This window comes from Dermacentor albipictus, chromosome 9 (genome assembly GCF_038994185.2).
Source record: "Dermacentor albipictus isolate Rhodes 1998 colony chromosome 9, USDA_Dalb.pri_finalv2, whole genome shotgun sequence".
Classification (NCBI taxonomy): Eukaryota; Metazoa; Arthropoda; class Arachnida; order Ixodida; family Ixodidae; genus Dermacentor; species Dermacentor albipictus.
In genome coordinates, this window is record NC_091829.1 from 10230394 (window position 1) to 10242763 (window position 12370).

Here is a 12370-nt window from a genome sequence, read left to right on the forward strand (position 1 = left end):
AAGTTAGTTTCACCTGAAAGGAGAAACATTGATGGCGGTAAGAAATTAGACAACAGCATGAAGTAAGGTTTGTTGTTTTGTTGCCCGTATAGACTGGTGTAAGCACTTGCTTACTAATTAACAAGCATGGTGTCGCTCACACAGGCAAGCCTGCTGGTGTGATGAATAGCCCCGGCAGCAGGGAGTGAACTCTTATATGGACACTGCACGCTCATTTCCGGCGTCGCCGCGATGTTCCGTATAAAGTCTTTGCGATAACACCGTGGCCGCGCGCCGTGTGCGGTAAGTGCGAGTGAAAGTGTGCGAGGGTGAGCCGAGGATGGGCGTCTTGCGCTGGAGTTTTAGGTGTAGTAGCGGCGCCTAGCGGCGGCGCGGGAAACGACATCTGGGTCGTACCAACTTGGGTCGTATTGAACCCTGACTGTGGCGAAGCACGTTCCTAGGCCGAGTTTTGCGTCGATTCGCACTTTTTTTCTGCCCTGTTGCGAGTGCGAAAAGGCTCGTCACTTCTCACAGACCACGCTGCGAGCTCGCCGCAGCCTATAGTTTACCGAAAACGGACTCTCCGTGTGCCGTGGGACGTAATGCTAGGAGCAGAAGGAATCGGTGACGCCGATCCGCAGAGACCTAGGGCGCTATTCTGGACATTCCGCCATTTTCTTCGGAGCGTGACGTGGGCGCGACGCAAACAAAATGGCGCTGGTGGCCCGGTTTTGCTTACGTAACGTGACGCCAACTTGACGTTTCGCCTAAGAAACTGAAATGAAGGCACTGAATGTAGCGTTATCGGTAAAGCAAAACAGTTTTCCTCCGCAGTAAAAATAAAGCAGCTATCTCAAAGGGTATGATTATTCTGTCGAAAACGCTTCTCGCTTCCGTCGTCTGCTGCGTACAAGCCGTCGTCTGCTTCAGTAGCTCGGATGCGTGTCCCTGGAAAATGGAATGAGTCATCGCATGTTCGTGCCAACGCGCTTGTTTTCTTTCTTGAGACAACATACGCGAACTACCAGTGGTGATGCGCGCACGTTCTAGGCCACGTTATCGCTATTTCGTGAAACGCAAGTGACTCAGCCCGACTCGGCTGGCTTAGAAACGGCCGAATATCACCGATAGCGTTGCGCGCGCCAGAGATATCCACTAGAGCGACGCAAGCGCCGGCGCTGCCATCTCTTGTTCATTTCGCTGGTTACTCGCACCGCGGGAGGAAACTTCAAGGCGCCGCCTTGCGTACATTTCTTTTTGTAAGTTAGAAAAAGGCCGTTGTCATAACTTTTGATTGTGCGAAAAGGCATTAATCTCGATTACAATACAAATGCAGCAGTGAAAAGTGGACAACATTGCTGAAAGTTTGCTATATTCAACCAATATTATTTCGTATTTACGCGTTCTTTTAAAAAACGATGGCCCAAAACACAAATGCCAACACCACCCGAGAGCGATGCAAATACTATGAGCACGCGTTATGAACAAAAGATTTTCGTGGCGCCAAACGACGGGGAAAATGTGGCGATACGCATTCCTCTCGGCTGCCATTGCATATGGCTGCCCATTAGCATAATTCGCGCGGCTCGTCGCAGCAAAAATTATGGCGGAAAATCTCAGCAATGGCGGCCCTGCGCAACGTCACGCATCGTCAAAATGACGTTTACGAAACAGCCCTTCCTGTGACGCTCCTCATGAGATATTCCTTCAGCCAATCAGCAAGCTGGCATGGCGCATATCTTGAATCGCCACCACATATTCGCGCAATTGCAGATGCATTGCACTGGCTTCTGCACGCTACCGCTCACATTCTTTTTGAAGCGCTAACATCACAATATATCTGTCAAGGACCAAAAAAATGTATTAGTCCATAACATTTGCAGCTCCACGTCACGTTTCGTCATCTTGATGAAAACGCAAAATTGCATTTTGCAATACTTCCGCTTCCCGGCACAAATTTTAAAACACGTGACCTTTCGACAGCCAATCAGAGAGTAAACATGGCGGATAATGGCGGCCGTGCAGCCGCCATGCGTGTCCAGAATAGAGCCCCTAGCCCAGCCTCGAAAAGGCGTCACCGTCATTACTTCTGCGTCGTGGGCTGCCATGAACAAGAAGGCCTGAATCCCAGCATCAGATTCTGCCGTTTTCTTTTCTTCAAGGCCTCACGAAATGGAGCGTCGTGCGCGCTGCATAGCTGCAGTTGGTCGCGCTGAGTAAGCGAAACTTCGCGCCATGCTGACTGCTTCGCCTGTCTTGACGCTTGCTTGATTATCTGCGTTCTAATGTTCGGTCTTTTGCACCTACAGTCCCGATAGCAGACCGACATAGCAGCAGGCATGGCTGGTAATTCACGATTCGAGACCCGGCCACAGCGACAATTAACAATTCGACCGATGCGAAGTGGTGAAGCGACCAGGTGTGTGCAAATGAGCACAAATGGTCGGGCTCTTTCGATGACAATTCACTACTCCACTACGAGCAGCACAGGTTAAGAGAGTTAAATGCGCTCATCCTTGATCTCAAGCCAGCACGTTGAGGCAGCGCAGCAAGGCAGTTTTGATTGCAGCACATCGATGTTCGAGCGCTGTAATTAAAACCTACATCAAGTGAGCAGCGCACGAGCTCGCGCTGCAGCGCGATTCGCACGTACGTGCGAGCTCATATGCATTGCATCAGTTATTACCAGTTACTAAAAGGGACAGATGGCCGCTACTACAACGCAGGCATAACTACTTGTTTAGCGGCATGCAGTCAACGAAGATTGCAGGAGGCCCGCCGTTTCGCGGCATGACGAAAGACCGCTGCCATCGCGGCGCGTACGATCGTGCGCTCGAGCAGTTCGTACATCGCGGCGCGTACCGTCGTGTGCTCGAGCAGTTCCGTACACATGATGCCTGCTTATCGCTGCTGTGGATTCATTTATAGCAAGCATTTCCTCGCGTTTGTGCGCCTGAATCTAGCAGCTAGCGTGAAAACCTTACCTGAAGTTCCACTTCGTACGCGACTCGCTTCACTTGCGATTGACACGGTGCTAAAACTTCGCCGCCTAATTCTTGAACGGCGTACGCGTATTCGGCACTGCATAATTTCTTGCCTTTATGCAGCGTGCCACCCCTGAAAAAATCTTCGGCGCCCGATATTCGCTGCAGGCCGTGAAACAACACAACCGAAAGTGGCGGGTCCATATTGTAAACGTGCTTTCCGAAGCAGACGACCGAGCTTGGTACGACCCATTTTAGCACAGAGGGCGCTTTTTAGCACCTTTTTTTGCAGCGCCCCATGGGCAACGCAAGAGCCCCCTATGGGCGTCTTGCGCTGGAGTTTTAGGTATAGTAGCGGCGCCTGGTGGCGGCGCGGGAAACGACATCTGGGTCGTACCAGCTTGGGTCGTACTGAGCCCTGGCTATGGCGAAGCACGTTTCTAGGCCGAGTTTTGCGTCGATTCGCACTTTTTTCTGCCCTGTTGCGAGTGCGAAAAGGCTCATCACTTCTAACAGACCATGCCGACCACGCTGCGAGGTCGCCGCAGCCTATAGTTTAACGAAAACAGGCTCTCCGTGTGCCGTGGGACGTATTGCTGGGAGCAGACGGAATCGGTGACGCCGATCCGGAGAGACCTAGCCCAGCCTCGAGAAGGCGTCACCGTCATTACTTCTGCGTCGTGGGCTGCCATGAACAAGAAGGCCTGAATCCCAACATCAGATTCTACCGTTTTCCTTCAAGGCCTCACGAAGTGGAGCGTCGGGCGCGCTGCATAGCTGCAGTTCGTCGCGCTGAGTAAGCGAAACTTCGCGCCATGCTGACTGCTTCGCTTGTCTTGAAGCTTGCTTGATTATCTGCGTTCTAAATTTCGGTCTTTTGCACCTACAGTCTCCACAGCACACCGACATAGCAGCAGGCATGGCTGGTAATTCACGATTCGAGACCCGGCCACAGCGACAATTAACAATTCGACCGATGCGAAGTGGTTAAGTGACCAGGTGTGTGCAAATGACCACAAATGGCCGGGCTGATTCGGTGACAATTCACTACCCCACTACGAGCAGCACAGGTTAGAGAGTTAAATGTGCTCATACTGACCTCAAGTCAGCATGTTGAGGCAGCGCAGCAAGGTGGTATTGATTACAGCAGATCGATGTTCGAGCGCTTTCATTAAAAGCTACGTCAAGCCAGCAGCGCACGAGCTCGCGCTGCAGCGCGACTCGCACGTACGTGCGAGCTCATATGCATTGCATCAGTTATTACCAGTTACTAAAAGGGACAGATGGCCGCTACGGCAACGCAGGCATAACTACTTGTTTAGCGTCATGCAGTCAACAAAGATTGCAGGAGGACCGCCGTTTCGCGGCATGTCGAAAGACCGCTGCCTTCGCGGCGCGTACGGCCGTGTGCTCGAGCAGTTCCGTACACATGATGTCTGCTTATCGCTGCTGTGGATTCATTTATATCAAGCATTTCCTCGCGTTTGTGCGCCTGAATCTAGCAGCGTGCAAACCTAACCTAAGTTCCACTTCGTACGCGACTCGCTTCACTTGCGATTGACACCGCGCTAAAACTTCGCCGCTTAATTCTTGAACGACATACAGGCATTCGGCACTGCATAATTTCTTGCCTTTACGCAGCGTGCCACCCCTGAAAAAATCTTCGGCACCGGATATTCGCTGCAGGCCGTGATACAACACAACCGAAAGCGGCGGGTCCATAATGTAAACGTGCTTTCCGAAGCAGACGACCGAGCTTGGTACGACCCATTTTAGGACAGAGAGCGCTTTTTAGCACCTTTTTCGCAGCGCCCCCTGGGCAATGCACGAGCCTGGCAGCCAGCCGCACGGGCAGCCGTGCGCAGCCACGGTTGGGCGAGAGGAGGAGACGCCGTTCTCCTCCCCTAGCGTGTGTTGGAACTCCAACACTAGGTGCGCGGGATGTCAGCGTGTATCAAGCAACCATCCGTCTCGGCTCACCCTCGCGCGGTTTTCCTTGAACCCGCGCCATAAGGCGCGAGGAGCACAATCTTATCGCACTTCGATTATATGCAGAACGTGTCGGCGACGGCAAAAATTCGCCTCGAGTGTCCATAGTATTGCTATCGCAATAAAATGAATATCCGGTGACAGCCTTTTTCCTGTTTGATTACGGGTCCGGTGCTCTTACAGTTGAACGACGAGCTTGCTGGCGCTAGCACGAAGTTCTAGGAGCCGATGCTCCCCGCAGTGCGCGCTGCCCGTACGCGAAGCAACTTGCGAGGAAACGCCGGAGGACGGGAAAAATACAGTGGCACTAAATTCAGCATAGATGGTTCGCACTGACGTTGCACCGCAGGGCGCCATGTCTAAGTGCTTACATATACATATTTGTTTGGACTGGTTGACTAATTGTGGCTCTAAAATATGGCACTATATCGTTATTTAGAACGGTTGTGAAAACATTCGGGTCTCTACTTCCGACCGCCACGTATCCTCGCGCTGTGGATTGTTCCACGACGTTAACACCTTTTCCACAATGAAGGGGCGATCATCAGGAGACACAGCGTTGACGTCAAAGTAGTTCTTAGTCACTGATAATGAGAGCGGCTCACGATATGGCACCCTACATTCTCGCGTAAGTGGCGGCACCTCGAATGAGGCGGTGTCACTCGACTTGTTTGCTTTTCTGTAGGCATTGGGCGAAAGAAAGAAACGATACTTGTTGACGGACCAAGGCACGTCAAGCATTCCTTCTGAGGTCGCTTCAGTAATGTGGCCGTATGCATATGCACCGTGAAGAGAAACGGGGCCACACTGAGTATGCAGGGGATTCAGTTCGCGCGCCGCTTCCTTTCCCATCGCTGGACAGAACTAGCAGAAACAGGTAGTGTATACCGAAGTGTGTGCGCCACTACCGATAGGGTAAATGCGCAGATGCCTAATTGCAGGCCTCCCCTCAGTGAAACTGCAGCGTTCGAAGATGGCGCGTTTCAGCGCCGAGCCGCTGCCGTAGCAACCCCGTGCTTGTTGACTCGTATCCACGGCTGCCCGCTGGCGTCGGGGCGGCCCGAGTCACCTGAGCGCGCGCCCACGGCCAGTGGTGGGCCGACTGAACTCTCGTGTGCGTGGTGCAGTGGACTACTGCCGCTGCTGGTGCTTCTGACGTGGAAGGAAGAGCGCTGATATCTGTGGCTTACCGCCTGCGAGCCACCTCGGTTTGACTGCCGCAGGACGCACGAAAGTAGGTGGGCATGCCGTTACAGCTGTTGGCACTCGTTCTTTGTTCACTGCTCTAACTAACTTGTCAGGAGGCAGGCCTGTCATGTGCGATTCCATGCGTGACAACGTCACATGCGTTTGATGTCGCCACTGCTTATCATGAAGTAGCATCGGACAGCTGAAATTTACGTGATAGATTGTAGTACATCTGAAGCTTCGCGAACTACGGAGTGCAGTGCTATTCGCGAGGGTGTATTGGCATGTCGCGAGTCTCCAGAAACATATATCGTCTGGTAGTTCAGGGACATCGCGCGTAGGGTTACGTACAATAATAATGATACAGATAGGGCTCGTAAATGACAATGCTGGAAGTACGCAGGCTGTCCAAAAGCATCGCAGGAGGATCTGGGGATGAGGCGATTGAAGGACAATGTCGCTGAGGACCTTTGCGTAAATGCGGCGGGTAGCTGAAAACTTCGCCCCCCCCCCCCCCCCCCCCCCCGCTGCCTGTTAACGAGTGCCTTTGATGGCGAGTGTACGATGCTAATGCAATGTGGCAGTTCGTTGAAATGGTATAACTCCCTTGGGCCTTGTATTAGGTGCGGAAAATAGGGCGACGTAATTCGGCTGATTCATCGACGGCTGGATTTGTGGCTGGTGTTAGGGGTCAGAGTAGGAACAGAGTCTGAGTCAGAACACAGTCAGAGTCAGAACACAGTCTGTGCGAATTTCGGGCAGTGTTACGTTAAGTTTCTCGCCAGCCTTAAAGCGCTATATGTCGCTGGCACGTTTTTCTTTCTCTTTTTCTTTGCTGGGTGCGTGTTGATTTAGTTCAACCAGGGAGTCAAGACTTATCAGGTTCAAGTGCTATGTCAGTGCAGTTTTGAAGCATAGGCGTCTCGGAAGTCGGATCTTCTTCTACGGTCGTCTCTTGAGGGGGCCATGCAGGTGCCATTGAGCACGCAAATACCTCAGAAAGCACCGCCTATATACTGCCGTGGAGGATCCTGCGAACCACAACGTCCATGGAGGCACGGTACTTGGATTACATGGCCTGAACGTTAGCGTAATCCGTGGCAGATGCCAGTCACTTCTTCGCACTTGGCGTCGGAACTCAACGAGATTAATAATGTTGCAAAACTGTCTTTCGCTTCTTCGCAGCACACAGGTTCGTTGGAACACTGCCCGTAAACAGGTGCCGTCAACATCGCGACCAACTCCGTACTCGCCGCTCAGCTCCTCGCACATCGGGCAACTACGCTCTGCTCACTCAGGTCTTGGTAGTTCTGTAGAGGTTTGCGAAGGCTGCGGGTGAATCTGGGCTATCCAAGAAAGAACCACACGTTTGGTCGCTGTGTGACTGCTGGCCGCTTGACGTGATTCTTCTGTTTTGGCCGATTTGGGACGTAGAGTGTGTCGCACACTTTTCCGGATCCTTTCCGAAACAAGATCCTTAAAGAAGTATTTCGCGTACTCTTGCACTTACTTGAGGTATCGGTGTTCGCAAATGCCATTCATAAGGATTATGAAAACAAAAGGACATGAGTTCTTCAGGTAGGGTAGATAGGGTGCGTTCCAGCGAAGTTTTGAGTAGGATTGCTCTTGATTCAGGTGGCGATCAAAATAAGAAAGAACGAAAGGGTAAATCCTTTCCGATATAACACAGTGAACGCCGAGTGGAAAGCAACGAAATAGCAACCCAAGGGTGTCTGAGGTGCCGCGCAAAATAGATTGCGTATTCCTTGCTGAGGACGTAACATAGACAAGGCGCAGATACATGCAAATGATTGGCATACGGCAACGAGAAAATTGTATGATGCGGAACTGGTACCTCACGGGACCAATTTTTCGGGTAAGACAACGCACTGAGTGCTATATAGAGTAGTGTCCGGATTACTTTTGTCAACCTGTAGTGGTTCAACGCGCACCCGAAGGTATGTAGACGAGAACTAGAAGAAAAGAAAAAAAATTAGAGAAAGAACTGGTATGCAAAACAAAGGATAAGTTCTTTTGTGTTACGTATTAAATGTATTGATAAATTCCTCGCATGGTTTTTCACTAATGTTGCTGGTTATGGTTATGATTGTTGCAGTATATTATAACTTGAATGGTCTAGTAACCGTAGTTACATTGCTGAACATAGGTTGAACAAATGCAATCACGATAGTGACGACTGAGGACGTCAGTGAACTAGCATGTGAGGATTTATCTTTATACTTCGGTGGCGCCAGCCGTGCTTTGGTTGATTTATTATTTTTAGACCTACACAGCCCAATGTAAATCCTGCCAGAATTATAGTCTCGATGCTGGAGCTAAACGTACTTCTGCATACATTTAGCAAAAAAAAAAAAAAACACACATTTCACGTACGTCAGGTTCAACTAAAGCAAGATTATTCTGAACTGTTGATGTACAATTATCGAAATACATAGAGTCGATATTCAGAGAAAGGGTTAATGCGGTTTCTGAATAAGGAAGTCCTATGACTGCTTTAACGAAAAATATTGCTTGATGGTAGGGTTAATGGTTGATAAAGCCTTTTTGCAGATGTTGCCTATATGTTGCCTCGTGCAAAGCAAAATTATACTCCCTGTCGCGGTGCGGCATGCTGTGGAGAATAGTTGTGGAGACGGATGTGGAGACATCCGTCATTTTTTTGTACCACTGCACGTGTTTTTTTTTTTTTCTTCAGTATCCCACTTTGTGCCCGACTGCATTCCTTATATTGATAAATGTTTTTACTGTGCACGCCATTAGTTCCTGCGTTTTTATCATGCCCTACCATTGTGCGTATTTTGAACCCTGCCAACTGCTCATGCGCCTAGATTCCGCATATTTGTCAGTCTATCTTTGGTTGTAGTTTCTTTTCTTGTTACTGTTGTCATTGTAATCGGTATACTTTGTAGTTCTTGTATCCAGTTTTTCCGTATGTATAATGCCAGCCAATATTTTTTTTTTCTCTCTTCGTGTTATCCTTTTTCCCGCCCGACCTTGTACTTGCCGCCACACCACATTATCATCGATTCCTCTCCTTTATGTTAAACTGCAAATTTGAGCCGCACGTTGTACACCGACAAGTTACTTTGTACTTTCTTTATTACCCCCCTTACTCAATGCCCTGTAAAGGGGCCTGTAAGGTATGTTCAATAAATAAATAAAAGCTTTGCGAGTTCGGGTCCAACTCAGTAAGAATTATAGTCGACGCTCAGCCTTGTAAGAAACATACCTTGCACATTTCCAGACTTCTACACATATGCAACATGACGCGATACTTACGAGAATATAGCAACAGCTACATCCGCAGTCAACCAGAAGCATATAACTATAGCGAACTCGGGGGCCCATGTGTTGCGTTCGTAGTCGGTTCGTAGAGCACCGCGCTGGACGAATAGGCGGGCACGGCGGGGGAGCCAACCGCGTCTTCCGGCGCTCGGCTCGTCGGCATGGGCGGCACGTGCGTCGACGCCGCTGCCGCCAGCACGAAGTCAGCGGTGCGAGGCGGGCGCAGTTCAGCGCTCCGGCATGCCACCGCGATGCGCCGTTCCCGTTAGAGCCGCACGCCTTCGTGCGGGTTAGACCCGGCGTCGTCGGTCTGTCGGGAAGCGCGGAGTTCGCGCCTTGGGAGGACACGGCAGACGGCCGGAAGACGACGGGAACAGCGCACGCGCACCGTGGTGACTCTGGCCGCAACGTTGAGCGGGCGAGCCGAGAGACTACTTCCTTTGTCGGGAACGCATGTGTAGCTTACAAGCTTGGCGAGAAAGTAGCGCGGTACGCTAGTAGAAGAAGCTCTAGGTTTTTGTCTACTGGCCGCACGCTGCTGCAGATGGAGGATGGTGATACGCAATGCGACATCGCAAAGGGAGCACAACCCGTAATAGACGAGCGCGGTTGTATTTTCAACGTCTCGTGAAGTCTATTTTCCCTTGCAGCAACAGCGAGCACTTAGGTGGTATTTTCATACAGGCACGGATAGCGTCCCGCAGGTTACGGCATGATACACGGCGCGGACCTTCGGTCAGTTTGCGAGGCTACTCGCAAAGAGTATGAGCCTTACGAAACATTAATCCCGTGCGCACTGGCGAGTAACGCAGCTGCAGCGCCGACAAACTACTGACTGCATTATTTGATCAGGCCCGCGGTGCTAAATCATGCGGTGGCATGCCAAGGAAGAACGAGAAGGTGCACCGCTGCTACTGCGACCCGTAAAAATTACTGTCTCTGTGACGAAAGGAGGAGGAATGCCGATATTAAGGATATAAATATATATATATATATATATATATATATATATATATATATATATATATATATATATATATATATATATATATATATATATATATATATATATATATATATATATATATATATATATATATGGAGAGAGAGAGAGAGACCGACGTTGTTCAAATGCGAAAACATAAATATACAAGAAGGAGACACTGGAAAAAAAACCAGACACTTACAGTTTGGTTTATGCTTGGGACAATGCAAGGAACTATACGAGGAATCCCAAGATTTTGTTCGATGGCCGCGCGCAATAGCGCGACTGTCCTACGCACGCAAGTATGTTCAATATTATTTATCTTTCACCGAGAACGCCCTGGGATTCGCCGTAATGCCACCTGGGCTGTGTTAATTGGGCGTGAACCCCCGCGCAAAATTGCAAAAGCTGCCTCGCGCGTGCCTGCGTACAGTCCAGGGAGGAGATTCTTGCTCTCCTCGATAAAAGCGTCTGTGCGAACGCAAATTTTATTATTAGACATGAACCACTGCGAGAGAGAGAGAGAGAGAGAGAGAGAGAGAGAGAGAGAGAGATCACGTTGAGAGATACAATTATAAGACCTACGGTGTTCGGTTGCCAGCGTTGTGACGACGGAACAGCGTAGGTCTCAAAATCGCATCTTGCACCCTGTTTTTTAATCATTTTTTTTCTCTCGTTTAACAGCCTGGCTAACGTTAGCCGGTACTCGTAATATGTGGAAGCTTCACTGTGAGTTCGGTGTCTCTCTGACGTTAGCCCGCGTAGCCGGAGCCAGTCCTCGAACGACGTCCTTAGGCCGGTACGTTTTCAATATTTCTCAGTAATGACGGGTTTAAAGGACGGACAACAACGAGATATATCGAACTATTTTCGCATTCGTATAGTATATTGTCACAGGGTGCGTTAAACTGCCAAAGAAGAAACAAAGGACAGTGCCGAAGACGCAGATGGATTCGCGCGGCTTTTGCCCACACTCATTTGTGCCGCACCATCATTGCAAAAAACCTTTAAACATCTATCATCCCCTTGTAACACTATATATAGGCAAAAACAGTGAGAAATAAATATTAATACAAAGTACAATCTAAAGGGAAATGAGTAGAAATTGGGCTTTCAACGACGTTTACCCTGCGATGCCAATCCGATGTTATCGCAGAAAAATTTTGTGCCTATATGGAAGGCAGCCGATTAACTGCAACGTTATTTTTGACGAGCGCTTACATCGAAATAGAAATTCCCATGAGGAATGTTTCCTACACTCGCAATTTACGGCGCCGACAGTTCTTCCGGTGTCTGCATTATTTGCAGCCGCCGCAAGGGAGGTTGTTTTGTGTGAGCACGAATGTACTTTGTTGGCTTTACCAGTCGGTTTTAATGTGGTAGAAATGTGTAGAACATATATTCAGTATAGTATATGTTCAACTTACTGAATACGAAGGCAAAACAAAGCATTATACATGCTTGAGTGATAAGCGTAGTGAAACTAATTCGAGCGAGGTTGGTGCGTTTAGAGGCTTTATTTTGTTGTGAACTTAATTAATGTGGTGATAGTTATGACTGTGGTGGTGATGCCTTCCGTGGGGCGCGATATCATTCAATATTTGACAAATATTTTTCGTGTAGAACAGACGTCATCGCTGAATTTAGGGTAAGCTTTTATTTTGCAGTGGACTCAATTGGGCTGACGTTGATTACGAGGGAGGCAATTGCTTGCCTACGAATTCATCTATGTGTTTACTATTGAGCGGTTATATATGGGCCGGTATGATGTAAAAAGACCTTTTGCTTGATTCTTACCATCCATCCTGCACGGCTGGCCGATCCTGATGATAGCGCATAGAAGATGTTGCACCGCTATAGGACGATTGAGAAAGTGATAAAATTAATAGCATTGAAAAAAGATTGTTAAATTATTCCGGTCATGCACATGCATGTT

At 49.3% G+C, this 12370-nt stretch overlaps 1 protein-coding gene across 3 annotated transcripts in view; it reads left to right on the forward strand.

The window, feature by feature from the left end:
* Positions 1 to 5335: 5335 nt before the first annotated feature.
* The window catches only part of LOC135911165 (osmotic avoidance abnormal protein 3-like), a 58795-nt gene continuing 51760 nt past the window's right edge, over positions 5336 to 12370 (forward strand). The window contains exons 1-2 of one of the 3 annotated variants that reach the window (XM_070526433.1): positions 5336 to 5832; positions 5897 to 6189. The gene's annotated coding sequence lies outside the window, so the exon portion shown is untranslated. Of the gene's footprint in view, positions 6194 to 12370 lie in introns of all 3 variants that reach the window. The other 2 variants (XM_070526432.1, XM_070526431.1) reach the window with 2 other exon arrangements.